Below are 6100 nucleotides of genomic sequence, written 5' to 3' on the forward strand. Positions count from 1 at the left end.
CATTTGGATGTATACATTTCAAACGAAAAGGCAGAGTCATGATGACCATCCCACATTCCAGTTGAGCCAGCCTGCAATTATTTACCCAGCAAGGCTCAGATCCCACATCAGATATCGATAGGCCCCAATAAACATGAGCATCTCCTGTTTGGAAAACAAGCCATAAAGCAGGAACAGTCAGGTGTGAAAGAGATTAGCTGGAGGCTCGTGTAGGATGAAAAGGCTTTATGGTGTGTCAAGCCCTGATGCTAATCACAGGTGGCCAGAGGACGGGGAACTCGTGAGACCGGACTGACCTGGGGCAGCGGAGCCAAGCTGCCCAGGTCACAGAAAAGTCAAAGAAAGGCACATGTGCTCTAAAAGGCCCGTATTTGCTTCATGCTATGTAGCCTATGTGAGGGCAACCATAAGATGGCCACCGCTCTAAAATGGAACCCACGTAGTGATGTATAATAGCGTATACACAGTGCATTCATAGCTAAAACGTTACACAAAGCACTTGTACATACCGCATTAACCATTCGCGGTTCACTAATACCGGGAGAGACAGGGGTAGGGCCCTGCCTCCTACGCGGTCCCAAATTCTAAAGTACGACAGACCCTCCTTTTGCCCTTACATAGGCAATAACTATACTTATTTCAATCTGAGTCTAGGTCAATATTCACGAAGTCATGGAGATGTTGCTGTAGCATCATCCTATTACTTAGCTCGTCCCTCGATACAGGTTTCCTTACACATAATGTAGCACAGAGGCCACATATCGCAGGAGCACACTGGATGCACAGACAGAACAGGAAAAGGATGGCTAAGATCATTCCAATGACCATCAGAATCTTCCAACCCCAGGCAGATATCAGTTCCCAGAACCACCCCATCAGTGACCAATCTCCTTTATCCACGTGTATGGATTCAGATATTTTATGCAGTTTGGAGATGGCTTGATAAACTGTTGGAGCGTTGTCTGGTATGAAAAATTTGTGGAATGCCAGACCACACATCCCTATTCGTGGCAATGTGTTCCCAGCCACGTTGGCCCTATCACAATTAGGCCAGTAAATGGGTCAAACTTCCTGCACACAGGAGCTACTGATAGTGTGTACAATCGGTAACTTGCCGGTGCAGGAATTCCTCCAGATTACAATTCTTTCTGCAAATGCTGTTCAACTGGTGGAATCGGATTGTCCTCAAGCATTCTCAGGTCTCTCCTTCATCACCTCGCCTTTATATTTCCACATTTCACCATGACTGTCCTGGGTTTCCTGGCAAAACATGCAAAAGGATAACATTCAAAGTTGTGCTACTCCTGTGATGTCTGTAATCACAAATGGTCCACTAATGTCTGATGATGGCAGAACAGGTATGACACGGCCACTCATAATTTGGCACTTACTGTGTTCTGATTTGTGCACCCCTGCAGCTCAGGGCCACCCCATCGCTCTAGCAACTCAGGAAAGGACTCAAGACCTGGCTGTTCAAATGAACAAACCACCTTGCAGCAGCCGGCAGCGCCAGCACTTTGAGACCCTCACAGGTGATTTGCTGTGCTTTATAAATACTGATTAAAATGTATGGTGGAAAATCTGTGAAACATTGATAACATTTGGCACTCAAGAGGTGTTCCAGCATTTGCAGACTGTGCATTTGGAATACGTTGGCCACTAACAGAGTCCCAAAGCCTAGCCATCTACATTACTGCAGCCTACATGGGTAGAAAGCATAGTGCTAGAACACGATTCCTTGTGCACTTTCAGGTGGCTGACATCAGGAGCCAGATGTACAAAGCCATTCTGAGATTTCAAACCCTGTGATTGGCAAAGCCAGAGGGTTTGTGCCTACAGATGTCTTTCCTTTCTTCCACTCCTTCCCAAATGTACACCCTTGTCTTTCATGTATTTGCATATCTTTGATTGCAAGCTGTCTTTCTCTAGGACCATGAAGTTTACTCCTGGTAGCACATGACTGTGGACATCCTTGCCCTCTGTGTGGGTTACAGGGTCATTCCCCTCATTGCTTAGTCTCTGCACTGCCTGTTGGACGTGCAGCAGCAAAGGACTCCCTTGGTTTAAAACCTACAATGCACACTTGAAAACCTTCAATGCACCCACCCAACACACACAGGGAGTGGCCAGAATAAGCCCTGCAAATGTTGCCCATCCTGAGTTAAGAAGAGAAGGAAGCTTAACATCTGATACAGAAACTGCTTGGACTTTAGAATCCAAATCTTCACAGAAATACATATTTGGAGTTCTTGAAAAAAGAATAAACCACATTAATGAGCAAACAAAGCAAACATTGTGGGAAGGGGCGGAGCCAAACACCCATTACAAAAATAAAGAAGGGTTTTGTGTTTTACCTCTTGTTAAGGAGAAGCAAGGATCGTCTCTATTATTACAAATTCAGGTAACAAAAAAGGGAGAAGGAAATAACACATTTACAAATGAAAAATAGCAATTGCAAAAATGAAGGGGAAAAACGCAGAAATCAGCACATTCTAATTTCCACCAGCATGCATCAAAAGGCAAATGAAAAGGGGGGAAATGCTGTGAAAGTCATAGGAAAATCTGGAATGAATAAAAAAAAAACAGAATCCACCGGGCAAACACAGCGTAAGAACGTAAACATCTACGCCCCGAAAGCATGGAAAAAAGACATGCGTGCATAGTTATAAATACAAAGAAACACGCGAAGGGCTGAGCAAAGAATAAAGGAGCGAAACCTACAACTGCAAGGCTACCAAAAGGCAGTCAGCAGACTGTGCTGTGGGTGGAGTTGATGAATACACAGCTCTCAGAGTTCGTCGATACGCACCAACTATTAGACGAAACGCAGTTTGGCTTCAGGAAGGGACACGGGACGGAGACCGCTCTAATAAAAGCCTCTGATGAAATCAGAACCATCATGGATCAGGGAGGAATGGCCATCTTAATTCTTCTGGACCTATCCGCAGCATTTGACACGGTCGACCATGCCATTTTGGTCGACCGTGTCACAGCTCTGGGGATTGACGGCCTGGCTAGAAATCTCATTTCATCTTTTCTGGCCGACCGCACCCAGACAGTCAAGTTGGGTAATTTCTACTCTCCCGTCTCTGCACTACCATGCGGAGTACCACAGGGTTCCTCGCTAAGTCCCACGTTATTTAACATCTACGTAGCGGACTTAGCGAGGGTAATAAAGGCCTACGGGGTGCGATTAACTTCCTACGCAGACGATACCCAACTGGTGCTGGCGATCCATAAGAATGGCACAGCAGTGGCAGCTAATTTTCAGGAAGCAATGCTTGCTGTCAGTACGTGGATGTCCTCCAACTGCCTAAGGCTTAACTCGGATAAAACCGAGGTTATGACCTTCGGCAACCTCGCCCCAGAATGGTCCTCCACCTGGTGGCCCAAACAACTGGGCTCTCCTCCTGTCCCAGTGATAAAAGCGAGGAACTTGGGAGTCATCTTCGACAGCAAACTAACCTTCAACCTTCATGTCAACAAGGTTGTCTCTTCTGCTCTCTTCATGCTAAAGAAAATAAAGAAATTGCTGCCTTATCTTCCCTCCTCTGCTGGGAAGACTTTAGTTACCACTCTGGTATTTTCCAAAATGGACTATGGAAATGCCCTCTTCCTCAACACCCAGAAATCAGTGCTGTCAAAACTACAGTCTGTACAGAATGCGGCTGCCAGAACTCTTCTAAACATCCCTCACCGCCAGCCTACCACCCTAGCCATCCGCCAGCTTCACTGGCTCAGAGTAGAGAGCCGTATTAAGTTTAAGGCCCTTTGCATTGCCTACAAGGCCATGCATGGCACAGGACCTAAATTCTTGACTGAGGCACTCCAGCTGTATACCCCCAAAAGATTGCTGAGATCGGCTAACACTTGCCTTCTGCCCGTACCTCGCACCAGAACGGCAACCTGGGGAGATCGTCGCTTTTTAGTGGCTGCACCAAGACTCTGGAACCTTCTCCCACTAAATATCAAAAACGCCCCCAACCTGATGAGCTTTCGGAGGCTCGTAAAGACATGGCTGTTTGATCAGTGAACTCTACTATTATGATCCTGCTAGCTCACACATGCGCCGAGACACCTCCGGGTAATTGTTTGCGCAATAAAAATCTCAAAAATAAATAAATAAATAAATAAATAAATAAAGTTAGAGTTTAGCAGCAGTCTTCAATCTGTGGGGCGCGACCCCCGGGGGGCCGTGGAGCCCTGGGAAGGGGGCCGCACATTTCCAAGCCTAATGCAAAATGTGCTTTTCCTTTTAGACAAAGTCAGGGACCCTTCATTCCGATCGTTAAAATGCTTTAGCTGAAGTTACTTGGCTCTCATGTGCTGTAAAACGAAGAGGCCTGTTAAAACAATCCTTCAAGTAAGTGGTCATGCCAGGGTGCCTGTGTTGCAGCGCGGAATGCTAAATCCCTCTTGACAACAGCACGACCATAGATCTACAAACATTCATACACTCATTCATTGGTGGGGCCCATAACACCAACATTCATTCCGCACAGATCTACAGTCATAAGAGGGGATGATCACTCCGTACGCTGTATTGGGAGGAAACACTCTCAAATCCCTAATGAGCAATTGTCATCCCTACCTCACCGGAATCTAAACATCATTTAGAAAATCCTCCCATGAATAGGCCATGGATCTACTGAGTTGCTGGGTATAGCATTACTTAACTCTTCTAAACAATATAGAAATAATTCATCACTCAAATAATAATACTCCAACACAATTCTTAGTAATAATAAAGAAATATTTTATCTAATAGAAAGCATAGGCTATCCGTCATAATACATTCAACATCCCTATCAGTATAATTACCTATTCTGGCTAATTGTCGTCATCTAAGTCAGGTTCAAATCTTTCGTCTCTGTGCCCATAAATGATCAGAAAGTTCTCAAGGAATTGGGCATTCGGATCAGTCCATCAGAGTCTCGGGCAGACCACTGTCCAGCAGAGGCACCGTCCAGTCCGTCAGCGTAGTGTCAGGAAATCAATGGGTAATGGGAGAAGAGCGCTCCCATAGAATAGGAAAGGCTTCGATAAATTCCCTCTCTAATCTAAGACCTTTTATAGGAAAATAAGCGGAAATCATAGTTACATTATATGTCTAAATTGCTTCTGATTGGTCCACTAGGATCATTCTACTGATTCCCAGCGCTAAATGTTGCGTCTTAATTTAATACATTTTATTATACATCAGTATCCATATTGGACATCCTTTTCCTGGGTCAAATTTAGTTCCGCCAATATCTTTCAGTGTAATCATCAAATTGCACCGGCTTGGCTTTGGTTTTTGGATTGTCCATTGTTTATAATGTTCACTTCCCTCACAAAATTTATGTTCATGTAAGTTGCAACAGTTGCGATCCCCTAATTCTTGCAAAACTATGCGATTTGTAATGTCAACACATCATGGCGATTCATTTTTTCCCAACTCGTCCTTTGTTTGGATTTTTCTTCACACCAGTCGTCTGCATTAGTATGTAGGTTTGTTTCATTTGTATCATCTTCTACTTCATTCGACCGCACAACTTGTAGCTTTCTTTACACTGGCTGGCAGCCCAGACTGGCCGTCCTTGGTGTCATCATTTAGTCGGGTTCAGACAGAAACCACGGCTTCAGGCAGCGACGCATGCGCCTTCCTCATCACTCAGTAGAAGCGTCAAAGGATTAGTTAGCAGCCATTTTGTGGCCAATGGCGTCGGGTCAACCTAGCAAAAAGGAGCACAAAACGTAATTAATACATAGGAAACGCTATTACAGTGTTATTCCCCACTAAACCCTTTATGTGTCCGTAATTATCTAGCAATAAGCAATCACATTTACCACCAATAAAGCACAAAATCACAATTAACATCACATAAGCAATATATAACATGCAATTTCTAATCATCTATCATTAGTATGCGTACGCAAATAAGTTTACATATTAATTTAGGCCATGCAAAGGCAATTCCCACGTGTAATATCTCATTAGTAATGTTGGTTAGTTTCCAAACGACAAACCTATTAATATGATTATGATTAAACATTAATTAACTTAGTTTTAAATCCCTAAAATAGAGGGGGTACACACAAATTAAGAAAACCCCGCTCC

This window comes from Triturus cristatus, chromosome 7 (genome assembly GCF_964204655.1).
Source record: "Triturus cristatus chromosome 7, aTriCri1.1, whole genome shotgun sequence".
Lineage (NCBI taxonomy): Eukaryota > Metazoa > Chordata > Amphibia > Caudata > Salamandridae > Triturus > Triturus cristatus.